Consider the following 27,976-nt stretch of genomic DNA (forward strand, 5'->3'; position numbering starts at 1 on the left):
ATGTTGTCAGTGAAAGCAGTACAGAATAAGGCTGTGACGTTAAAGTCTGAAATGGGCTTTTTCTCTCTATAATCATAGTTGTTAAATGTGTTTACACATGAGTCCACACATTTTCTGTTTGTTCAACAAGAAGCCCACTTTTCATGCACCTTTCCGGCTCCAAAAGTGCGGCGGTTTATTTAGTGTTCGGCTTTGCAAATTTTGTTGCACATTTTGCAAGAAAAACAACACTCGGCACTATTCAGAACAGAATGAGAATCCCTCCGTGCACCTGGCATGGCTGCCAATGGTAAATGAGCTGAGACAAAACTCATCATCTGTCTGCCGTTATCATTAGCAGCAATAATTATGTTTACAATGCCCTCTCATCATCTGTGGGAGCTGCGGCGCGCAGATGAGCGACTCGTCCCCCGCGCGGATGTTGTGGTTTTGAAGGACAGCTATGATCTTTGTCTTTCAGATCAAGCTTCATGTTACTCTGCCAGCTCTCACATCAAACCTGCTCTCTGATCTCAAAGTGTCTGACACATTCACTCACAACGTATGCCTGCTGTTTTACTGTTTGCCCTTGACAGATGCTTGCTGATCAAAATTTCGCCTGTGGAATGATGTTATACAACTGTATAATATATATATATATATATATGTACAATTATATTTTATACATTATTATATACATTATATATATAAAAAATATATAATGTTTTATTTAATTAATAATATAATTTAATTTATTTTATTTTACTTAATTGTATTATTATTTAAGAGAATGTAGCTTTATTTAGGTTTTTATAATTATATTGACAGATGTTTGCAGATCAAAACATGGCCTTTGAATGACATTATACAACTGTACAACATATGTGTATATATGTACACACAATTTATTGCAATACAAACACATTATACACATATATATATATATATTAATATGTATGTGAAATTTGATATATAATTTAATTAAAATTTTTCTGAAATTGTGGATATGCATTCATTATAACCTAACCCTAATAAATGATCTATCTATCTATCTATCTATCTATCTATCTATCTATCTATCTATCTGATATATATGTAGAGGTTAATATATTTATTATTTATTATATTTTAGTTATTTATTTTTATTATTATACTATATTTATTTATTTTTTGACAGATACTTGCAGAAAAATATTACCATGGAATGATGTTATACAGCTGAGATAAGGACAATACCTTGACTTCTGGACTCTTCTTTGGCCTTTTGCCATAGAGTAGGCTAATCATTTGAATCAGAAAGAATCTCGAAACACCACACGCCGCAGAGCACTTCATCTGAGGTTTAACATTACCATCTAACCCACAATAAGCTACTTACCACCGAGGAGTCAGGGGTAAAATATTATCAGAACATCAGCATTACTTATTAATTTGAGCATTTATTCCTGGACCACAACTCCAATATAACATGTCACCTGTTCTCGAAAAAGCAAATTGCCTGGGAAGTGTATTGAATTACCCATACCCCCATTCACCGGAAAAACAGGTCTTATAGAGATAACTAGAAAGGCGATATTTACTGTGGCCTGCAGGCTGTGATGTGTTGTACTGCTTTGCCAGCTGGGTCAAGTCTTAAGATGAGCTCAAGAGTGAGAAAGCCACGATGGTGTCTTTATTTTATACGCCACCGTTGCTTTTTAATGAAAATGAGTCTGCTGTTTTAGACTCAGAGCCTTAATAACCTCTCTTTATAATCTAATATGCCATACTTGTATGACTGAAGCAGGCATAGCCGCTTTATTTATTAGTTTCTCGACAGCCTGCTTGTTTTCCGCTACCATTATGTGGTTATTAAAGTTGCAAACAATACATGTTGTGAATCAACAGACGGATACGGACGCTAAAACAGGTGCATGCAAACTCTCCTAAAGAGGCTAGCAGCGCACCTGTTTAAATACTCCAAATAGTGTAATTGATGTAGGCTCAGCCAGCGAATAAGTCTGAACTGACATACAGGTAGCGGCGCTCATTTATAACTTTAATAAGGCAGAAATGCATTACACAGTTTCTTCTTGCTCCGTCCCCAGTTGGCAAGTATTGATGTATTCAAAGAGGACGCTGCCCCCACTGGATGTACCTTGTTTCCTTGTTTCTTTGTCTACCTTTGCAGGAATTGTTTTTGCTTGTACTTTGTACAGATGGTGATAGATACTTGGCCAGATGCATATTTAAAGGTGTCCATAGACAAATGTTTCCCCATTACAAAGTTTTTTAAATAGTACTTTTTAAAATGTGTTTTAAATTATGTACACCCACATGATATATGTAATATTAGCATTCCTGGAAGGCCTTTCATCCAATCAGATTCAAGGAACAGAACTAACTGTTGTGTTGTGTTTTTTTTTTATTTTTTTTTTTATTGTATACATATATAATGGAATTTTTGTTTTTAATTATAAATTAAATTTTATATGTGGTAACTTTCTGGTCCTCAAATCTGATTGGCTGAGAGCCTTTTCCAGCGGTGCGATATTCTAGTGATAACAGAACAGTTTCACCGTTTGCCGCATTTCTCACAGAGACTGTCATGGCGGACGCCCAAATCCACTATAATTTAATAAACAATACTGTTTTTGTGTCAAGAATGTAGTTTTAAGAGTTTTTTTAGGCAATAATGTTGTTGTTTAGACTTCAAATATGTGGTTTGTTAATGAAGATAATGTCTGTTTGGAAATGTGCATCAATGTTTTCGGAGATGTGCTCTTTAGGGCGTCGAATTAGTAACGGATCTTGAGCTCAGCTGTTAAACTGTCAACTTGAGATTTGAATCCGTGGCGGAAGGAAGTAGTTCTGCACAAAAGAGGGTAGCAACTCAACGTTTTTTCGTTACTAAAGTTCTAAAGTGACGTTGTTGAATTAGTAACGGATCTTGAGCTCAGCTGTTAAACTGTCAAACTGAGATTTGAATCTGTGGCGGAAGGAAGAATTTTTGCACAAAAGAGGGTTTGTAAAGACACTCCGTAGTTGTTTTTCTTATGTATTTACACACTTGTGCCGTCGAACTGTTGTATAAACGCAATATCACACGAGTAGCCGTGAGATATGGCTGTATATCGGCACGCTGTGATTACCTACGACACTCAGCCTGTGGCGTCACAGCCGTGCCGATATACAGCCATATCTAACTGCTACTCGTGTGATATTGCTCATATATCTTTTAAAGGATTAGTTCACCCAAAAAATTTAATTCTGTCATTTAATTACTCACCCTCATGTTATTCCAGACCCATGAGACCTTTTTCATCTTCGGAACACAAATTAAGATATTTTTTATGAGATCTGAGAGCTTTCTGACCCTGCATAGACAGCAACATAAATACCACGTTCAAGGCCCAGAAAGGTAGTAAATACATCAATAAATAGTCCATGTAACATTAGTGGTTCAAACTTAATGTTATGAAGCTACGAGAATACCAGGCGCAGCGCATCTGGGTTCTATGTCAGAACGGCGGTTCCTGCGTCAGCAGCACCACACGCATACGTCAACATTTTTGAGTAAAGTCACTATTTTTGCTTTCTTTGCGCACAAAAAGTAATTCTTGTAGCTTCATAAAAGTAACGTTGAACTAATTTAACGATGTTCTTACTACCTTTCTGGGCCTTGAACGTAGTAATTACGTTGCTGTCTATGCAGGGTCAGAAAGCTCTCAGATTTCATCAAAAATGTCTTCATTTGGTCTTACGGGTTTGGAACGACATGTGGGTGAGTAATTAAAGGTGGGGTAAGTGATTTCTGGTGGCCAATGTTGATATTTCAACTCACCGAAACAAACACGCCCCTACCCCAAAAGGGTCTCAAACCTATTTTGATAGCTCTGCCCCACACATACGTACGCAACCCAGGCAACGATTAGTTCTGTGAAACAAAGCAAAACTAATGTTACACCATGTCTATACCGGACGCGAGCGGCGCGACAAAATACTATAGAACTCATTATAATCAGTGATGCTGTCTACACTGGATGACAGAAAACTGCTGCTGCGTTCTATTTATGACGTGTTGACAAAAATTTCAAATGATTTTCAACGGTCGCTTTATCGCATCCAGTGTAGACAGACTGTAGCTGTTGCGGCGCGGCGCAGCGCGGCGCGGCGTGGCGCGGCCGGTGTAGACACAGTGTTACTCGCCTATCGAGAAGAAACAAAGCAACCTCGGCATCCGATTGCAGGCCTTCCGCTCCTTGAGTTCTCTCCAGTGCTGGAAAGCTGATCCGATATTTACACAGGTCCTACTTCTTGCCTTATCATAAGCCTTCTTTTGTTCTGCAGACGTTTTCCTCTTTTGTTTTTTTTCTGCCATCTCTATCTTTCTGTCGCTCGGCTCGCTAATGTCCGTCCTGTGCACTGAGCGCTTTCTCCTCCGCATCATGAGTAGACACGCCCCTTACTGCTGATTGGCTACAAGTTTGTTTTGGTACTCGGCTCGATGTTTTAAAAAAATAATACATACTCCACCTTTATGTTTATATGTATTTATTATGTATTAATCATCTAACATATCTGCCATCTTAAGACTGACATAATACCAGCAGGATTGGTATTATTTTAATGAAATGGAGATGGTAGAAACTGATTCCAGGTCAGCCATTTGAGATCATTCACTACCTAGCCGTGTTTTAATGTCTGGCCTTGACTGATGGCTAGGAAAAGCTCTTAGGAGAGTCTCATCTCTGTTTATCAGACACACTGAGTGGAGCAAACACATGGCTCAGTGGCCATATGCTACATTACATCCATTATGGCGTCTGGATAGGATACTGATGTTGATTGAACCCGCACACACACACACACGCACACGCCAATAATTGCATCTTATTGTGAGTCTCTACTTTATGGTCTCATTCCAATACTGCTGATGAAACAGTTCAATTAGTTTTTGTCAGTTCATTTAAAGCTGAGTAACATTTTATTGTCAAACACGTTCTGCTCTCTGAGTAGGAAAGACAAAGCCCTGGCAAACATCACCAGATGGGTTCGGATGGCCATCACTGTGACAACAAGTGACAGAACCAGGCAGAATCCGGCTCCGAAACTCCTGATAAACCTGGAAAAGAGCCCGAGAGGTCAAAGGTCAGAGGATATTTTCATATATTTAAAAGATGTCACAGTTTAAGGAAAAAGGATCATCAATGCATCTAAGCCATTTCTCCTGCCGTTGTACCTGCACTCACTCACATCATTAACACATCCCTTCACACTGGCGTCCATTTCTCCTGCCGTTGTACCTGCACTCACTCACATCGTTAACACATCCCTTCACACTGGTGTTAACCCCACTTCTTAAGAAACCCACTCTTAACCCAACTCTTTTAGAGAACTACAGACCCTTCTACCCTTCTCCCTTCTACCTTTCATTGCAAAAACACTTGAAGGAGTTGTGTTCAATCAAGTCTCAGCCTTTATCAAACAGAACAACCTCCTGGACAGCAACCAATCTGGCTTCAGAAGTGGACATTCGACCGAATTTGTCACACGGTTTTGATAGTTTCTCCAGCTCTCAGTGTCGATTTTAACTGCTAGATGAGCACAGCTGAACTTAATGGCAGTGAAGAAGTAGAAAGAATCTATTATATTTCCAACTAGATAATTGGAAAGCGTGTAGTTATGTCTTGGAGCCAGTGAAAATGGCTGGATTCCATTTTGCCGTCACACTCCAATCGCTGACATCTTTGGGCTAATGTGGAAAAGTGGCATGGTGGTTTTAACAATTTTCTGTCTTTATAAGAAACATTAAGTTTGGAAAGTTGATTATTAGGACTAAATTTTCACATTCTCTGAGAAACTGCAAGAGCTACTTACCAATGCAAAACTATAGGGTGCTGGGAATGGTTGCCAGGGGGTTGCTATGCAGTGGCTAAGGTGTTTTTTTTTTGGCATGTTGTGCTAAAAAGCGGCTATATTGCAGTCCTAAATCTGAATATAGATATTCTGGGTCTCTGTATAACTCTGAATAACTCAATGCTAATATGGGATTTTTTGCCAGATTAACATATAGGATAAGTTTAATACTTATGAGCTGGGCTTTAGAAAAACATATTAGTAAAATTAGAGGTTGGGATTTTAATTTACTCTATGAATTGAGTCTTTTGAATCCATTAACCAAAAAGTTTTTTTTTTTTCATTTGTTCACTGATTCATCCAGCAATTTCTTTAGTTTACCTATTTAGAAAAACTGATAATGAATTAAGTCATATATTAAATATATATTCAGTCATATGAAAAATAAATGAGTAATAAGTACATATTTTAAATATTTTATAATAATTTATATATATAGAGAGAGATTTTTTTTATTATTTTTATAAATATGTTAATGTGTGTGTGTGTGTGTGTAATATTTTAATGTTTTATATTATAAATTTATAAATTTTCATTCATTTTCATCATTTATGAAATTTGATGAATCGATCGACATTCCCCCGTTCATTCAGTCTACTGAAGTCTATTTCATCTATAGCCTCTTGATTACAAACTAGATGATTGATTTGTTTATTTTCATTCATGAATGAGAAGATTCATTCGGAAGTGCCTCGTTCTTTGAACATCAAAAAAAATGTCAAGAACACAGAAACCATTTTGGTGATCTTGACCTTTTTTAGTCTCAAAAGAACCATATAGCTGAACTCAAATGACTTTTAATTCTTAAGTCGCAAGGATCCTTTATTTTTAACAATATGGTCTTCTAACATAAGCTTCTTTTCAACTGAATGCAGTATCTTAACTCTAAAACAATGCAAAACTGAAAAAATGAGACCTAACATACGCACATGTGGCTGTTTGTTCTTTTGCTGTGTGTTTTCGCTCTCATCCTGTATTGAGTGAGGTCACTTTGACACCGGTTATCTCTCTCACCCCTCCCTCTGAAACCTTGATCGTTTTGTGAAACTGTTAGACGACGATTCGTTTAAAGACTCCAAATGACCCCGTGTGTCTCCACTAGACTCATTCCTTCTCTCCTTCTGTCTCCCTCCCCGGCCCATGACAACTCTGATGGCCGATCCTCACACTCACACACACACACACACACACACACAGATACACACAGAGAGAAGCGGATGGGTTTTCTGCTGGCGTAATGTGCTTTGTTGTGTGAAGGTATCAATCAGAGCGCTGCAGATTATTAGAGTGTCTGAAAGAGATCAAACAATGTTGCCGTCTGCCCCCCCGTGTGGCTGATTTACAGAGCGGCTGATAAAGTACTCCAGCTCTCTGTCAGGGCCCAATGTGACGGCCGGCCGCACTCGCCGGATAAATTATTGCGCAGGAAAGCCATAACGTCTCTCCGCCTAGCAACTATAGCAGCCCGCCGGCACCCACAGGAGACTGCCTGCCATAATGCCGTTGAGTCCAGGGTCAACATTTACTGTAACTAAGGGGTTGAAACACTCCCGCCCATCCCATCCCCCTTCCTGATTTTTTAGGTTCCCTCCTGTATTAACCTCGCGGAACGTCTTGTTCCTTCGACAATTTGCATATCAAATGTAGGTCCTCGGAACGGTCTGTAAAGTCTATTCAACATCCTCATCTGGTTAATTAGTTCATCACTATTACTGTGGCTCATACTCAGGATTAGTGATTTGAACGAACCCCTAACCCTAACTATGAAACCACGCATAAATCGGCCCGCACTGCCTGTGCTACAGACATGAATGAGAGCTCTGTTTATGCAGCTTGTTGTTGCTGTTATATTTCTAAGCACATAGACTTGCAGTTTTCATCTGGCGGATGAAGGTCAGGGCTTCAAAAACCTGGAAATAGTGGTTGGGGTTTTAATGTACTCAGTGACTCTTTTGAATCAGTCAACCAAAAGATTTGTTCACATTCATTCATTAATTTGTTCAGTGGCCTTTTCTTCAGATTACATATTTGAATGAATGAATGAATGAATGAATGAATGAATGAATGAATGAATGAATGATGCATTTATGTAGTGAATGAATGAATGAATGAATGAATGAATGAATGAATGAATGAATGAATGAATGAATGGGGGCAATTTGGCCAGGACTGGTTATTTAGAAAAACTGATCAAGTCATAAATATCTGTGTACAATTTTCAAAAAAACTTTACAATTCTCAAAAACTATTTGGTTTAATTAGAGGTATAAAGATGAAAATATAAAAAATATGGCAAATGATTTTATTAATGTTTTAATTAATTTCATTTTACCATTTTTTTTAGTTAAAGTTTTAATAATTTTGTTGTTTTTGTAAGTTTTTTTTACTTTTTTTTAGAGTATTATACACAGGGGCGCTGCTAGCAATTTTGGGCCCTATGAAAGAATATGAGGTTGGGCCCCCTACCGCACCAAACATACACTATATTTCCCAAAGTTTTGGGACCCTCCCTTCTAATGAACAGGTTTGACTACTTTAGAAATTTCCACGAGTACAAATCTTAATGTTTAAGCTAGGGCTGTGCAAAAAATCGAATGCGATTTTCATGTGCATCTCGTCAGTAAAGCCGCTTCTGTGATTAGTAGTAAATCTCCAGCACGTGCTTTCAGATGGAGTGGCATTTACTACACAGAGCCGTAGTTCACTGACAAGCTACACAAAATCGTGTTCAAAATCGCAGGCGATTCATTGCCGATTTCGAACGCGATTTTGTGTAGCTTGTCAGTGATCTACGGAATGGTATATATCTGCTTTTTCATTCGCTATTTATTTTGTTGTGAAATAAGTGAAGCTGATTTCTCATATATTCAAACGCTGAAGGCTTCAATCTGTGTTGACTGAGATTGAGAAAGCCTAGTCTGTGCATGGTTTTAAAGGTCACATATTATACACCTTTCTGGAGCTTTATTTTAGGTTTTGATGTCCTTAAGAATATATATTTGCGGTATAAGTACCAAAAACCATCTAATATATTTTTACAGCTCCTTTCTCAGGAGCTCTGCTTTAAACAGGTCAATTTTGGCCTGTCTAATTAATATTCATGAGCCTATCTTCTGATTGGCCTGTTGTTTTCTGAGTGACGCATGGCCAGGCCAACCACAGGTAACTAGGGTCATGTATGCTGTAGCCTGCTATGGAAAATAGAAAAATAGAAACACCTGTAAATAGAAACACCTGTAATGATGGCCACTGCTGAGGGAAATGTTTTCCGGCCTTACATGTTTGAGCCGGACTCAGACCCCGAATTGGCGACAACAGGCAACAACCAACCACCTCATCAAATGCGCTTACAACAGGATGTTTCAGAATGATAATTAATTTTATTTTTTTTTTTTCAAAAACCGAATGCAGTAATCTACGTAACTATTGCTTTCCTACTGATACAACATCAAGTTAACAACACGTTAGCATCACATTAGCGTTGCATAACCGTTTACAAACTATAATTTCAGATTATGCTGGCTCCATAATGTAACATAAAATGTGTGAGAAGTTTACTTACGGGTTGCGGACATTACATAATGCCTACAGTACATCAAATTTCACTTACCACATAAACAGAGTAAGGAGAGATGACTGAGGACCATGGCAAATTGCAGATCCTGAGTACCTCTGACAAACATCTAATCTTGTAAAATGTGTGGTAAGTACTGCCGCTCCATAGTATAAACAAAGTACATGCGATCGCGAATCTCCAGAGTGAAAGTGAAACAAAAATCGTGCTTTCAGAAGCAGTTTCAATGCCAGGCATAATAGCGGCTCCCTGCCTGATGCCCGCAATTTTAACAGTATAATTACTCAATGCTATAACTGCGAGAGAAAATATTGAAATATATATTTTCCTCTCATCTCATATTTATTAACTTTAGGGTAGCACAATCTGATAGGTAGCATGTTTCGTCGGTACACCGGCTCAACATCGTGAAGTCTATCAGCCATCGGCGATAGTGCAATGATGTAGTTTCCTGACATCCATCGACTGAACAGTGTTTTCTTAACATGTTTCTGTGTTGTTGTTGCTCAGCAATGTTATGGACGCGATGTTGTCTAGGGGTTTGGCAAAAGGAAAGTGGGACGGTGGGCAGTGCTCGGGTGGTGACTGAAGGCGGTGACTGAGTAGTTCTGACATCAACTTTTTACGGAAGTCACAACGGCTCGTGAATAGGCACAGCTACTTTATGCATGCTGTGTGCATTTATCTGTAGATTGACTGTTTTGAAACTTATATGGTAGTTACATAGCCCTTAGACCTCAGTTATCATGAAAAAAGCCAGGAAATTTCAGTTTTGACAATATGGGACCTTTAAAGACAGTATACAATCAATAGAAGACGAAAGCTAGCATTACTAATACTTATGCATACTAAATAACCTGAGCCATATTTAATATACTAAATATGGCGTCTACTTTGCCATCACTCACATTTTCTTCAGACTGTGTCAAAATTGAGTTTCATAAAATAGTTTCAAGCACTTGAAGGAAGTACTTTTAGAATAAATAAACTGATTTGAGAGTGCTTGTCTTATTCATTTTGCTCTAGAGCGTTATGTCACTGTCACGTTACAACTGCATTGTAAAAATCTCTCTGCGGGACGTTAATTGAGCATAAAGCATATTCAAGTTGCCTGACAAAGTAACTGGCCGGCACCCAAAAATAAAATGAACTGTCGATCAGCAGAGCGGTGTTTTGTCCATTTTCAGCAATTTTTGGGCCGTGCTTTGTTTCTGGTCAATTGATAATTGTAGGATATCAGAAATTGCCTTTCTCAGAGTGAAAAGCTATAGCCCTTAAAACCTTTCAAACAAAAGTGACTTAACTTTTTAACTACTGCAGTAGAACTGCTGACCTATATTTACCATCATATGAAAAGCAAATGGGAGATTCTTCCATATGGAATAAAAATTTCAGTAATTTGAACTGGGATCCATTCATGCAAAAGCATTCGAACAACTGAAATCCAACAGAAAAGGCTGAGAAAACAGGAAGAAGAAAATATAAATGTAATTTTCACGGTGAAAGCCCAGAGTCTTATGGGACACTGAAGTAGAAACTATGAGATAAATAAGTCACCGTCACCCAATGAATCTCACTCAAATTGGAAACATAACTATTTGATGCTCTTCTCTAGTTCTTGTTTTGTTTTGTTTTTATTCTTTCAATGCCATTTTACCGGTCAGAGTGTGAGGTCACGAAATTCACTCTCAGCCATCACAAGAGAGACATGACTGAAAAGAGGGAAGAAAGTGGCATGCAGCTAAAAGATAGATGCTTTCAATCGGCGCTGATTAATATTTTACTGGTGTTTTATCCATTAGAGCTTTTTTCCATGGAAAAAAAAGCATTATACAACACATGCTGTCGTGAGAGCTAGTGCAAGGTTGCAGTTTCAACTAAATTCTTCTTCTGTCCTATTTCCTTATGAACATATAGTTTTTTATTGAGTTTCAACTCAACTCTGATCACATCTGAGACTTAAAGGAATATTTCACAAAAAATTAAGATTTTCTGAAAATGTACTCACCCTCAGGCCTTTTTAAGATGTAGATGAGTTTGTTTCTCCATCAGAACAGATGTGGAGAAATTTAGCATTACATCACTTGCTCACCAATGGATCCTCCATGATTTTCCCTTATGAATTAAGATTATTTTTCTTACCCCATTGGCAGTATGCTTCTCAAGTAAATGTATCTCGATTAAAGAATGTTTAAATAATTGTATTGGGAAACGACAAAAGTACTAAGAAAATGATGTTTCTGCAGTTCAGTGAATGGGTGCCGTCAGAATGAGAGTCCAAACAGCTGATAAAAACATCACAATAATCCACAAGTAATCCACACCACTCCAGTCCATCAATTACTGAAACAAATCCACCATTAAGGTGTTTGATAACTTGAAACCATTGATTCAGGCGAAAATGTTAGTCCATTATGTTGATTTCTCCATTAAAAATGTTGTCTCGTCTGAATCAGGAGAGAAATATGCACAGATCAAGCACCATTTACAAACTAAAACAGCCCAAAGCAGTTATAAATATATATGTGGGTGGATTTTGATTTTGAGAGGACAACAGAGGATGGACTTTTTCACTGGAGGAAGTGTTATTATGGATTATGGACTCATATTTTGACCAGAAGCGATGGTTTGAAGTTAAGATGCTTTAATGTTGGATGTGTTGCTTACAAACACACAGCTTTTCACTTCTCAAGATGTTAACTGATGGACTGAAGTGGTGTGGATTATTGTGATGTTTTTATCAGCTGTTTGAACTCTCATTCTGACGGCACCCATTCACTGCAGAGGATCCATTGGTGAGCAAGTGATGTAATGCTACATTTCTCCAAATCTGTTCTTCTGATGAAGAAACAAACTCATCTACCTGTCAAATGGCCTGACGGTGAGTAAATTTAACAAATGTACATTTTCACTCCTATATTTGATTTTAATGGGAGTTATCTAGTTTTCTTCTTGAGATGTTGTTGTTCTGCCTCCCAGCCTCTGACATTTGTAGAATCCAGCTGATTGTAGCCAGTTTTTCCATCCCAGAACCTTTATCTTTGGTGGAAATGTATAATGATAATCTGTGGAAAAGATTTCTATCTCTCTTCGAGCTGCACCATCTCTCTATTGTAACGATGCAGCTCGTAACAGCCCTTAGAGTGACCTTTCTTTAATTAACTGCATCTTGATGAGCGGATCTACATAGAATGTGAAGGTTAATTAATGAAGTATCACTGCTAGTCTTAAAACCATCACCTAATGGATGACAGCTGGGCCCACCACTCGCGATTTTACCAGCCAGCTCATTAGCAACTCCAACCCGATTGACGGCTCTTCTTTGGTCTGCAGACCATGAGCAAATTGTATTAAAAAACAACAGGGGTCCCTGATTCCCTCTCGTTTCAAAGGAAATGTGATCACTCCTCTCAGCGGATTCATATGCGATACTCCGTTTGAAAACGTACTTGAGGAAGCGAGAGCCAGAGGGCCGCGCTAACGTTCCTGACACAGAACACACGATTCAGATCAGACTCTATAAAAAATGCAGATGAAAGCAATATAATATCTCCATAAAGACTGAAGAGTGTGTAATCTGTTTCCTGCAGTCTGATCTGTGACGGATAGTGATGGATAACTCCGGGTCGTAATAGCGTGCAGCTTCATCTTGATAAGACGCCGCTTTTGGGTGTCTTTTATTTCCAGATGCATTGCAATCCCGCTTATCGTTGTGATTAGAAGACATCAGATACACATTAGCAAATGGAACATAGTGTAAAAAGTGTTTTATGACTAGAGGGGACAGACTAAAGGAGAGAAGATATGATTACTGGGCTGGTAGAGTTTCTAATACTTGGGGAGGAAAATTTGATAAAGCACATGAAACTTAACTTACTATGAGTGCATGATCAGCTTTTAGCTCGACGACTTTAAGAAGAAAACCATCTCTGAAACGGCACAACAGTGTTGATCGCCACATTTATTTAGAGATGCAATAGATGACATATCTGGCCAAACACATTGTTTTTTTTGGTTAGTAAATAGTGCTTTTTTTTTATTTGACATGCTTTTATAAGGGCATAAAAAAATATTTGTAATACTGGAATACACGAGAAGAACTAAAAAAAATGATAATAATAATAATCACAGCTTTTATTTAAGAACTCTGAAAAAGTGATCATTGCCAAATGTAATTAATATACGGAGACAAAGCATCGCATATTTGGCCAAATATATAGTTGTTATTTTTTTATTAGTAAACATTGCATTTTGATTATTTGAGATGCTTTTTTAAATCCAGGTGATCTGGAGGGAAAAAAAACTTAAAGGGAAAAATTATTTGTAATACTCTGAGAAAAAAAAACTAAAATTAACACAACAGCTTTTATTTAAGAACTCTGAAAAACTGATTATTGCCAAATGTAATTAATATAGGGAGAATTTTTTATATATTTGGCTAAAATAAAATATAGTTTTTTGATTAGTAATATTTGCATTTAGATTAACTGAAATACTTTTTTTTATCAAGGTGATCAGACAAAAACCTTAAAGAGAAAAATGTGTAATACTTTGAGAACTAAAAAATCAAAACAAACGCATAACAGATTCTAACACAGTGATAATTGCCATATGTTGTTAATTTCATGCCATAAATCACCTCATATCTGCCAAAAAAAAAGTTGTTCTTGCCATTGTGATCTGCTGTAATTTGTGAGCTCTGCATTTTCATTACTTGAGCTTATTATAATGATATACTATCCTATAGGACATTGGAAAAGCCTTGCAGGCAAAAATGTCCACTTTAGGGATCAAATAAAGATACTCAATTAAGCCTTATTGTGACAGCATGCTGAAATACTAGCCATCCGTGAATTCCCACAGTAATGCATTATACTGCCAGTTAAACTACAACTCCAGTGAACAGTACAAGAAGATATAAGTCATTAACACAAAATACAAATAATGAGTAGACCTAGCTGTCTCTAGTAGTTTATCAATATTAGATATTTGAATATCTGCGTTATCATTTACTCATGAAACACTTTCTTTCCTTCAGAATGTTCACTGAATAATGATGTTAGTCTTTTCTCACATAAAGCAATTGTATAACTTCAGAGGACTGAAAACATTTGAGCAGTGTTAACAGTCTTCATATATCCATAAAAGACACCAACTCTGAATCAACATATAAAGCTGCTAGATTTTCATTATATTGAAATCATTATGATGACATTTTGTGATCATTGCTTTAACGTGTTCATTGTTTCTGCTTAAATTAATGCATGATGCTAACTAACTTCATGATTTGTAAATCTATAGATAGAAATCTTCGTGTTTGTGTGAGTAAATGATGACAGATTAAATATCATTGTGTTCTTTTAGTATTTATTAATAATTTAGTAATTTAGCTTATATTTTTATATTTATTTTAGTGCATGTTTTATTCATTTTGTTATGTGATTTTTATTTATATTTAAAAAAAATTTTTTTTTTTTACTTTAGTAATTTTTGTACTTCAGCTTATTTTATTTCAGTTAATTGCCAAGGCAACATTTAAATAAGTTATTTAAATTCAAGTTTTTCATCGAATATTTAAATTTATATTTTATTTCAGCTTTATTTCAATCAATGAAAACTATCGGTAATAATTTTTTCGGTTTAGTCAACAATAACAACACCTCTAGAAGATATTTGAAATCACAATCTGTTTTTGTCGCACCATCAGGCCATTAATGCAACAACTAATGTTTAGACAGTCATCACAGACACCGGTGACGGCGACGCTTTTGTTTTCTTATCAAAAGCTAAAAGCTTTGTTTCAAAGCTTTCAACTCCTCCAGCAGTTGTTTAATTCATTAAGAGCAAAATCTTTCATAGAGTCACTGAGCAATTGCAAGACTGTGAGCTTTACGAAATGTGAATGATTTGGGGCGTATTGTGCATCTCTTTGCAGTTTGCACCGCGTCAGTCAGATTGACCCTGTGCCTTCCACCTTTTAGCTTGTTTTGCTGCCTGGCACATTAGACACACGGCTGCTGCTAAACATGAGCAAATCTCAAAGTGACTGAAGACAGCAGACCAAACTTCACTGAAACCTGATCTTCAGGCCCCTGAGCTGCTGATGGAAACCTGTAGATCAATGCTAAGTTAGTCTTGACTGACTAAAACTCACTGACTGTCTATCTTTCTGTCTGTCTGCCCGCCCGCCCATCCATCCATCCATCCATGTCTCTGTATAGTTTAAATATTTTTGGTCTCATTTATAATTGACTGCCCTATACTGATGCGTTAAATTGACAGTTAATGCCAAATGTTAATCTGTTGCTAAATGCGTTTGCGATCGTTCATCCGTGGAAAGTGCATCCAGGTATTCAGCTAAAACTCTTCCGGCGCTGCGCTCGTGTCACCAAAGACAGGCCCGTCTCACACTGCAACTCACCAGCGTTTGAAAGCAGATTCGCTGGCGCAGCACTTTAACATTTCAGTCTGAAATACCTGACACCAGATGCTTACCCGGGACCGCTGAGGATTCTGGGAGGGGGTTTAGCAATCTTGACAGGGAACCTCCCCTGTAAGCGCCTTGTTTTTTTCCCATTAGTTTGGCGCAGAGACTCTTGCCCTTAAGACCCAGGGACGGGTGCAGATTTAAGTGGGCAGTCAGGAGAATCCTGGCAGTGTGGCAGGTGTGAGATCTGGCTTCATTAGCTCCCAACACCTCTGTCCAATTACAAGACTCGCACCAGCGGTGACAACCCTGAGTGTGTGTGTGTGTGTGTGTGTGTGTGTGTTACAGGGTGCGTCGGTCTTATCAGTCACTGACTCTCTGCTCTTATCATGCTTCTTTCATATTTTGTCACATCTTCATTTCAAATATGAAAAACGCGCCTTTATTCGACATGTCAAATATCAAAAATTCATGCTGTTTCATTAGAGTTTCGAGTGTGTTTACACTACAGTATAATGGTGAGCATATATCTCTACATTTCTGACAAATGCAGATGATTAGGAAAAATCGATCGTACACTTCAAACGTGGTACCATTTTGAATTGGTTTTAGTAAAGATGAAGAGTGATTTTAAGGATCAGGGATTTGATCTGGGTGTATTAGTGTATTCAAACAGGACTTCATTCCACATGTGACAAACATGATTTCAGTTTGTTTTTTGTTTGTTTTTTTACATTCAAAAAGTGTCTAGGTCGTTTATTCATATAATTATTTACAATGATAAAGCATTATTTATTTGATCATTATTGTTTTTATTATTATCTAAAACAAGAAGTGAAACATTTTTGATATAATAACAAAGCATTGTGATAGCTTATTTGCTTGCTTATGGATTTATTTAAAACAGTGAAACGTGTGATATATATTTTTAATATTTGTATTTAAAACCTTCAAATATTATTTGAAAAAGTACATATAAACAATGATTATACACTCTTAAAATAGTGGATCTCACATGTATTCAAGGTGTAAGGAAAGTAGGCTAGTACTTTTACTTGATTGTGACACCAATTTAAATCACTTGAGTCATATAAATCAAAACATTTATTGAAAATGGCATAAGATTTTTCCTTTTCAATTTGATACTGACTTGATCAACCTGATTACAGTTACTCTAAAAATAACGGTTCTTTATTGGCATTGATGGAATCTTTCTATTCCACAAAAGTTTCTTTAGATTATTAAAGTGTTCTTTACACTAATAAAAATGGTTATTTTAAGAGCGGTTCACTAAAATGCTCTTTCGGGAACCAAAAATGGTTATTTTGCTATGGCATCGCTGCTAAACTTTATTTTTAATAGTGAACTCCAGTGTATGTATTTTTCAAGAGTCAGATCAGCTGCTCATAGTGTGTACTGTAAACAGATATCTCTTTCCAAACTGTTAATCGTAATATTAGAACAGGACGTCCTGTCATGAGTAATTAGCTGATCAGTATGTGACCATCAGAGTTCAAAACTAGCAGCTTTGATTCATCCTGCTAATCTATGACCTTCATTAGATCCTCCACCAACATGATTATATCATAATCAACATTATAATGCTAATACAGGCTATCTATGGTGTCAGCAGGTTTTGGTGGTATGTACACCATGTTGCATACAAATACTGTTTCTCTGCATGCATCTCTGAAGTTTTAGTAATTTTGTTGTGTGTTTATTTTATTTATAAATCAAGTGAAATTAAAATGATAAATGTTGCCTTGGCAGCTAGCTGAAATAAAACTTTGTTTAATATATTTAATTTGATTTAAGTTAATGTTTGTTTTAATTCAAGAAACAAAAACTGATTACCATTTCTAATGGTTTTAATTTTAGGTTTAGTTAACTATAATAACCCTGTGTCTCATAACTTGTGCTAAATTAATGCAGATCATTTTAGTCCTGAAATCACTGTAAAACATGAAAAGTACATAAAGTGTTGCTAGGTTCCCTTTTCAATATGTCTACAGAATTTTTTTTTTTTTCACTTATTTTATCGTCCACCAGGCAAAAATCATCCGATCACATCGAAAAATAATGGGATTTAGAGCTGATTTTTTTTTTATGTGCTTTTGATAGTCTACATTTTTGCATTGACCTGAATCTATTATGGCCATAAAACACAGTAAATTAGACATCAGCATTGAGTTAAATTCACTGGACACTTCTGGGTTAGAAATGAAAGCAAAAGTTTTCAAACAGCTTATTAGATGTGAAGAGCCCATAGATCGTCAGAAGATGATTAAAAAGACACAGGGTCCCGCTGGAGTCTGTGCAGTGGATTCTGCCCTGAGCCACTGGTGATTCTACGGTCTAGTTTATTGTTTTATTAGTGTGCTTTTAAAGGCCTGATTTTGCCTGAAGTGATTTACTTCTGTTTCATTTTTTGCTCTCTGGTTCTCCGTTCTTCAGTTGTCATGTGCATTATTTAGTCCAGATAATCTACTTTACATCCTGCACTGTAAAAAGTGAATTTAACGGTAAAAGACTGTAAAAAATGCTACAGTAAAAACCTGTTAAATGGTTAACGGTAAATTCCCCTACTATATACGGTGAAAAACTGTATTGGACATTACATGTATTGGACATAAATTTTACGGTAGTATACTGTTTTTGAAGTGAAAAATACCTTCAGTGTAGGTACCTTCAGTAATTTACAGTGAATAACCGTAAATTGACATTCCCAGAATTCCCTGCGTTACATTTCAAATTTGATGTTTTTTTGTTGAAATAACTATGTTTCTTCTTAGTTTTTTCTTATCAGTTTTGTATATTAGGGCTGTGTGTTACACCTAATGTTGTTAAATGAATGTTTAATGCATTATTTCAGTTTCATGTGTGTTACCATGATGGTGTTTAGCGTTGTGAAGTGTGTGAATGACACTGTGCACCTTCTATATAAGTTATTATTTAAATTAAGTTAAAACCGTAAAACCGAAAACATTGCTACCTACCGTATTTTTTATGGTAAAATTCCGGCAACCACAGCTGCCGGTTTTTTACAGTAAATTTTACGGATTTTTTTTTACAGTGTGGGCTTTTCTGTGCTAGCAGATTTTTTGAGTGTGTAGCCAATATGATCTAGTGATGGGAAGTTCGGTTCTTTTCCGCGAACCGGTTCTTTCGGACAGTTCGTTTCAATGAACCGGTTCAAAAAACGGTTCACCGGTTCTTTTACGCTATAATGTAATGTCGTCATTCGCGATGATGTAATGACTATAGTCAAGGGCCGGGATGAAAATACATTCAACATATTCAAATATATAAAGTCAGTAGTCATTGCTTCAGTCAGTTAAAACATCACCACATTTACGTTTTTGCAACTAAGCACCCAGATACAGGTACAAGCAATGATGTGCAAACCAGGATGTTTTATAAGAATTGAATATAAAGTGAATAAATTAATTACTTCTCATCAGCGCAGAAGCGTGATCCACATACTATGCATAACGTTAATCCATTACGATTTATTTGTTATTAAATAAACTTACATTTCGCCAGATTGGTCCCCTCATTCAAGTCCTCAGTTTGCCCGCGCTCATACTAGTATAGCACACAATCAGTTGTCCAAAAGAACCAGTTCGGTTCAGACCGACTGGTGTCACAGGCTGTCATGTACTCTTCAGCAGCTTCACGCTGAATCGCGCATGTGCAGTATCATCTGCTCATCGGTTCTTAAATCGGACGTGTCCGAAAGCAACAGTTCTCGGTACCGGTGATCCGAAAACCTTTGCAACCGGTTCTTGACTCGAGAACGGGAACCGCTCTAACCGGCACGCTGCAGGCATGTTCAGTCTATCAGCTGCTCTACTCGTGCTCATCCCATCATCGGTTCTCTTTTCAGAGCAGTTCAGCCGATGTACCGTTGGAGTAACTGAATAACTCGCGATATTGGTTTATTTCGCATCAGTGGGAGTGTCAGGCACGTTTATAAACCGAATAATTTAAGTAATATGTGGATTAGTGCGTACTGGAGACGCGAACCGTTTCAAACGATTCAGTTCTATTTGGTGAACTGGTTCGACCGGTTCACTAAGAAGATCCGGTTAAATAGAACGATTCGTTCGCGAACCGGACATCACTAATATGATCACATTAATGCATGGCATTAATTATATAATATAGACATAGTGTTTGTTGTTATTTTATGTTTTATGTTTTTTATATTTTGACAACAATAACAGAAAATTTAATTATAAATAATAATAATCATAATAATAAAATGCTTTAATAAATTATTAGCTATTTAATAATAATAATAACAATGATAATAATAATAATTATTATTATTATTTAAAACCAATAAAAAAAACTTTATAAAATATAACATTATAAATATATATAAATAGTATTTTATTATACATTTTTAACAGCAACAATAAAAAATATTGTAACTACTATTATTATTATTATAAAATCAATAAGCAAATAAATTATTGTAGTACTCTACTATTATTATTATTATTGTTATAATTATTATTATTTAAAACCTTCATTAAAAATCTTTATACATATTTTATTATAAATGTTTAACAGCAACAACAAAAAATATTATTATTCAAAATATTATCATTATTATCATCAAAGCACTATAATAATTTATTTATTATTATTATTATTATTATTATTACACTGCGTCCTCTTTTTTTGCCATGCCTCAGGACGCATGCTTCGTTATTGCAGACGAAGAAGCAGATGACGTATTCTCAGGACGCAGTGTCTCGTTCCCTCAGGGAACCATGGTTACATGCGTAACCTGAGATGTTCCCTTTCAAGGGAACTCGAACTGCATCCTCTAGCGTTCGCTATGGGGAACGGAATACCCACGCTGCCATGCTGAGGAGAGTGCATGCCATATATTACCTGAGACGTTCTCAGAAATCTGAAAACTGACTAAATCTTGTTGGGGAAAATCAGGGGTGTCTGTAATTGAAGAAATTATTCATAAATTCTTATTAATTCATTAAAGTGCAGAAAAAAATCTGTGGAATGTATGATTTGCTTTATATAAAAAAAGTCTATGGTCTGTCTTCATGTAAGTAAACATGTGTCTGTGCCATCATGTACACAGAGATGTGATGTTTTACAGACATTGCCTCCGTTTTATCTGATGTGATGATAACAGCTGTTGAACTCCATTCATACTCTACATGTGTGTATAATTTGTCATGCAGCTCAAACCAGACATGGACCTTCAGAACGTCTTTTCCTGTTCCTCCTCACGTCATAAACACATCACCCCGCCGTACACATTTCATTTTTCTCCTTCTCTTTCCGCTCTTCACAGTTTTACTGATATTATTTAGCAGGACACTGTTGCTGTAACCTTAGGCTGAGTGAAACCTGGCGTGGATCTTCAGATGATTAAACCCAGACAGAAACTTACAGGTGTCTTCAGGTTCATCTTTCCTTTCATCTTACAGAGTTTTATGCGGGCTCATTTTTGCATTCGATTTATCTGTTGTCGTAGCATTAGAGGAGATGTTGAAATATGCCCTGTCTCTGCCCCCCGTTTTCCATAAACAATGAGAAAACGGGGCCATTTGACAAATAATGTAAACATGGCATAACATCTGTTTATGGGATGTTGAGAAATTATGAAGGCTGAGAATTACAAGAACTTAATAGATTATTAAAAATGGTCCGCGGGGGAATTCCACAGTTCTTGCACAATATTTATTTAAAGCACGTTCATTAAATCGGTATTATCGTCTGTTGTATTTCTGCTAATGCATGCAATAGAAGTGGTTTGACATTGCTCAAGGATGACTTGCAATAAATGCGGTATTAAGGTTTTCAGAATGTCTATAGTTGCATCTCTTTAAGTACTTTGTGACAAACCCAAAAACTTGAGGCAACAGACTTGACAAGCTTGTCACCATTATTCAGCCAGAAATTAAACTTCTGTCATTTACTTACCCTCACGTCGTCCCAAAGCTACCATACAAATTGTGCACTATATTCATGTCACATTGCTGTACATTTAAGGTCCTTTTTGCAGCTTGACAGCCCTTGGCCACTATAGACTTTTGTTTAATAGAAATTAAACAAAATATCAAAAACATTTATTATTATTATTATTATTATTATTATTATTATTAAGCCAATTATTTATTGTAATAAATCATTAAAATAATGTATTAGCGTTTTATTATTATTATTTAGTTAATAGTTATTAATTGTTATTATTATTATTTTGTTATTAGTTATTAATTGATATCAGCCACGGCATATCCTACATGACTAATAAAAATCATATATAATTTTATTTCAAATAAAAGGAAAATAAAGTGAGTTGAATCCAAACAGCTCTAAAAGATTTTATTAATTTGTTATTAGCTTTTATAAAAAGCAATATATATTGTATATTATAATATATAAAAACAGGTGTTTTCAATTAAAAAAAATAATGATTTTAATATATAAAATGCTCACCAGAAGTTCACCAAATAATAATAATAATCATTTTAAATATTATTGTAATTGTTGTTGTTGTTTTAAAATAGTTTTAATATTAGAATTCAAAAATGTTTATTATTTTTTATAAAAACAATGTATATTATAAAATATTGTAATACATAAAAACAGAGTTTTCAATTTAAAATATAATATGATTTTAATATATACAATGTTCACCAGACGTTCACCAAAAATAATAATAATAATTATTATTATTATTATTATTATTATTACTATGCTGTTGTGGTTGTTGTTGCTATTTTTAAATAGTTTTAATATTATTGTAATTATTAATACATACATTTGTTTATATTATTTTAATAACATTATTATTATTATTATTTAAAAAGATATTTTCAAATTAAAAATATAATATGATTTTAATATGTTCACCAGATGTTAGCAAAAAAAAACAAAACATCACAATAATAATAATAATAATAATAACAATAAGATTTGGATCAGCATGAAGGTGAGTAAGATCTTGAGGATTTGACTTGGAGATTTGATGTCATTATCAGCACCAGGAATGTCATTTATATATTTTTTCTATATTTGATGTGGTAAATGTGGTCAAGCGTTTGTTTTGTTCGCATAGTTATATGCCAACTAATAATGTCAGTACATTCATGACAGTGCCTTTCATTTCTTCAGTTTCACAATATGTGAAAATCCAGATCTGATCTGCCTCTGAATCACAGCATATGGGAATAAAAATGGCATGTAAATGAATGATGAGTGGGATTACTCACACCCTTCACACCACAACCTGAGCAGAATGGCCTGAGGGGACGAAGAATTATATGTAAATATTTTATTGAATATAACTCAGAGAAATAAATGTGGTAGTCAGTGTGTCGTCTGCTAGCGGCGATGGAGACACATATACTCTCTGAATGAGACTCAAACCTGTTTTGTGTTCTGTTTTTTAGCTCAAGATCAGCGCACTCTAATAATAATGATAAAATATTCATCTTTGTTCATTGCAGTGAACGTGTTTTTGATTAGTAAACTTGAGTACATTAAACATCCTGGACTTTTCTGATATAATAAAACGTTTGGACGTGTGAACGATATGATCATATTAATATTTGGTATAGTACGGAAATTGTATAAATTGATGATAATAATAATACACTGCTTTCAAAGTTGTAATAATATACACTCTATACTATTACAAATAATAATGATACATAAATGCGTATATATATATATATGTATTATTTTTATCAAAATCATATTAATAAAATGTATTTATTAGTAATTATTATAAAGAATGGTAAAAAATTATTTTAAAACAACAATAACAATTATAATGCTACAAAAATACAAACTGCTGATGTACTTTCAAAATGTTTATATGTTTGGTATACAAATACTATTATAATGCTACTATTACAATTATAAATAATATATTACAATTTGTAATATTACAATTGTAAATACAGTTTTTATATAATAATATATTGTGAATATTATATACATAATATATATTTATTTTTATGAAACTAATATTAAATATATATACATTAATTATAAATGTTAAAATTTATAATTACAAAAAAAGTATTATGTAATAATTATTAATTAAAAATAATTGTATATTATTTTCATAAAAATGATTAAGACTTACAATTATTTGAAAACAATAATCATAATAATATTAATATATGATATCATTATTATATACATTTTTATGAAAATAATATTAAGTGTATGTATTAAAAATAAAATAATCATATAAATACTGATTATATAAATTATGTAATATCATGTATTAAATTATATAGATAATCTAATTATATAAATATATAAATAATGATTAAAAACAACAACAATAAATAAATAAAAGCAAATAACTTACTATGGGTTGTTATTAAAAATAATTTGTTATAAAATAATACAAATTAAATTAATGAATATAATATAATATAATGTTTTTAAAAAAAAACGTGTCAGCTGGCCAAATAAGACTTAAGTGTGAATAATGGAGCGCGCACGCCGTCGTGTGTTCATCTGATGTAACTGCAGTCAAAATCCCGCCAGAGACAGTCAACAATTCAAACCCGTCGCCACGTGTCTGAGCTCTAAGATGTCCTCTGACAGCCTGCAGCCATTAAGCAGCTGTGTGCATCTGTCTGAAGTGACAGGGCTTCTGTCGGGGAACCGACACACAACACACATGAGGCCATGAGTTTAGCCCTTTCTGATTCTATGACATATAACAGCAAGTTTATTACTATAATGTGCCTTTTGAACAAGAGACATAATCTGGAACCTGTCGATTGACCATTAGGCCCCAAAAACATTACAATGATTTTATTACTTGCAACTCTGTGCCAGAATTGTATTAAATGTGAATTTCCCTGGTGTCTAAAACGTGAAGGAAGACTTATGAAGAATGAAATACACACTGAGGGCCAAGGAAATTTCATTTACCGGAGAAACACTTTGTAAGTGCGTGTAAATGTTTTCTTTATCATTATTCAAAGGCTAAAAATCCTTGTTATGAAAAAGTCATTGTAATTGAACGTGTACGCCTACCTTCACCTGTGTTTGGCAGCATTGCATTGTTTGTTTGTGATAAAATACCCGCTCCTGACGGGTGAGGCGCTCTTCACCATAGACATAATAAATGTATTATGTCTACGGCAGCGCCGATGTTTACCGACAAGCAGTTCACACTGTCGCAAAACCGTAAGCGCTGCTGAAAAACGTTTGAAATGAAGAGCACACGGAACAACAACGCGAATTAAAGTTGTCAGATACTTCATAGATCAGCTGGGATCTTGAGCCACATGGCAACGTTCAGCAGAGAAGGTGTCACATTTATGTACAAAATAGCACAAAAACACTGTTTAGAACAGATTTGAAAAGGAATTTATGTGCAATACAGACAAATAATCACAACCATAATGCAAATATTGACACTATTAAGTTGATAGATTAAGGAATTAAAGTCCCTTTTAGTATAATACTAATAATAGTGTTTAATTTATAGAGCTTGTATTCATTGTTGACTAAATGTCTACAGACATTGAAAGTGTTACAATTGTTATATTTAATCATATTTCTGATATATTTTACAATTTGAATATATATATATATATATATGTGTGTGTGTCTGTGTGTGTGTGTATATATATATATATATATATATATATATATGTCATTTAAGACGTGTACCAAAAGTCAAGAAGACCCTCACCAAAGCTCAGAAAACCCCTCCAAAAAGATGAAACCTGCATTAAGTAAAAAAAAGACACAACATTGCATTTCTTGCTTTCATATATGTATTAAAAGTGAAATATCTACACTGTATAGAGCTTAAAATGTGTTTTGATTCATTTTGTGCCCTTTGAATGTTGTACATTCAAAACTCAGTATGGCCAAAAAGACATGGAGAGACATATTTTAACATATACTGGTAAGTCATTTCCTCGTCATCATCTCAAGCGTTATCATTATCAAATGATGCCAAATGAACTTTAAAGTGCTGAGATCTGACTCCTTTCTTCAGGTGAGAGGCCTTTCGAGTGTGAACTCTGCCATAAACGCTTCAGTCGTCGCGATAAACTGAATCTCCACAGCCGTTTGCACACAGGCGAGAACCCGCACAAGTGTAAGTACTGTCCATACGCAGCAGCCGACAGCAGTAGCCTGAAGAAGCATCTTCGCATCCACTAGGATGAGAGACCCTTTAAGTGTCAGATATGCCCCTACGCCAGCCGCAACTCCAGCCAGCTGACCGTTCACCTCCGATCTCACACAGGTGAGCACAGCGTCATAGACACTGTATTTTCAAGTATGAATGTCAAATATGTCACCCTGGACCACAAAACCAGTCATAAGGGTCAATTTTCTGATATTGAGATTTATACATAATTTGAAAGCTGAATAAATAAGCTTTCCATTGATGTATGGTTTGTTAGGATAGGACAATATTTGGCCGAGATACAACTATTGAAAATCTGGAATCTGAGGGTGCAAAAAAATCTAAATATTGAGAAAAACACCTTTACATTTTTCAAAATTAAGTCCTTAGCAATGCATATTACTAATGATAATACATTTTTGATATATTTACGGTAGGAAATTTACAAAATATCTTCATGGAACATGATCTTTACTTAATAGGCTATACATGTCGTCATGGAGGAGTGGAAGAGGACTCCAGTGGCAACCTGTGAAGCTCTGGTGAACTCCATGCCCAAGAGGGTTAAGGCAGTGCTGGAAAATAATGGTGGCCACACAAAATATTGACACTTTGGGCCCAATTTGGACATTTTCACTTAGGGGTGTACTCACTTTTGTGGCCAGCAGTTTAGACATTAATGGCTGTGTGTTGAGTTATTTTGAGGGGACAGCAAATTTACACTGTTATACAAGCTGTACACTCACTACTTTACATTGTAGCAAAGTGTCATTTCTTCAGTGTTGTCACATGAAAAGATATAATAAAATATTTTAAAAATGTGAGGGGTGTACTCACTTCTGTGAGATACTGTATATATATATACGCACACACAGAGTGGGGATCAAAATGAGAGAACAACATACAATTTCCTAAATTTCAGGGTCACTGCTTAGTCCTATTTTAAATTATCCTAACAGGAGCAGAAGGACAGTTTTTTTATTGTGTCATAAATTAATTGTATTCTGAAGCATAGTATAAACAACTTAAATGAGATATTTGAAAAAGAACTCTGATCAAAATTAGAGAACACTTACAGATACCTCCAAATTATTGGTGTTAATATGGCACCTGGTGCTAATTTCCTTTATATGACAAACGCTATTTAACTGGCAGAATTCCTCTAATTTTCACTGAGATTGCAAGGTGGTGGGCGGCTCTAAGCTGACTGAAACCCTGCGACAGGAGGTGGTCCAGATGAAGGCCAAAGGGATGACACTTTCAGCCACTGCAAGAGAAGTTGGTCATTCCAAATCTGTGATTTCTCAAATATTGCAGTTTTACAATGACACTAATTCATTCAAGTCCCCCAAAAAGGCTGGTCATCCACCTAAGACAAATGCACGAGAAGTGTATTATATTACATAATGCGGAGACTCTCAATGGGGAATTGGTTCAGCACTGCAGCTGGAATTGCTCGCCAGTTCAGTGCTGAACAGTGTAAGGATCTGTCTCGGCACGTTTAAGAGAAGTCGGACTGAAAGCGCACTCTGCAGTGACCAAGCCTCTCATCAGCAGAAAGAATCAAAAGGCTAAGCTCATGAGTGCAAGTTTAATTTATTTGGGTCTGGGGATTTATTGGGGAAACATTTTGTTTGGCATCAAACTGGGGAAAGACTGAAGCCCAAGTGCGTAAAGAAGTCAGTGAAAGGTGGAGGAGGAAGTGTTAATTAGTTAGTTAGTGGTTACTGGTACACTGTTTTTCATAAAATAAAAAATTCAAATTTTGAGCGATGAAGATTAACAATATTTCAGAAAAAATCACGTTTTTATATATTGTTCTCTAATTTTGATCTCCACTGTGTACATTTACATTTTACATTTACATTTTGACATTTAGCAGACGCTTTTATCCAAAGCGACTTACAAATGAGGACAATGGAAGCAATCAAAATCAACAAAA

At 35.4% G+C, this 27,976-nt stretch overlaps 1 pseudogene; it reads left to right on the forward strand.

Annotated features, from left to right (window-relative positions):
- The window catches only part of LOC107697814 (zinc finger protein 64 homolog, isoforms 1 and 2-like), a 44,877-nt pseudogene that overhangs the window by 14,101 nt on the left and 2,800 nt on the right, over positions 1 to 27,976 (forward strand).

Source organism: Sinocyclocheilus anshuiensis, unplaced genomic scaffold (genome assembly GCF_001515605.1).
Source record: "Sinocyclocheilus anshuiensis isolate Anshui unplaced genomic scaffold, SAMN03320099.WGS_v1.1 scaffold78, whole genome shotgun sequence".
Lineage (NCBI taxonomy): Eukaryota > Metazoa > Chordata > Actinopteri > Cypriniformes > Cyprinidae > Sinocyclocheilus > Sinocyclocheilus anshuiensis.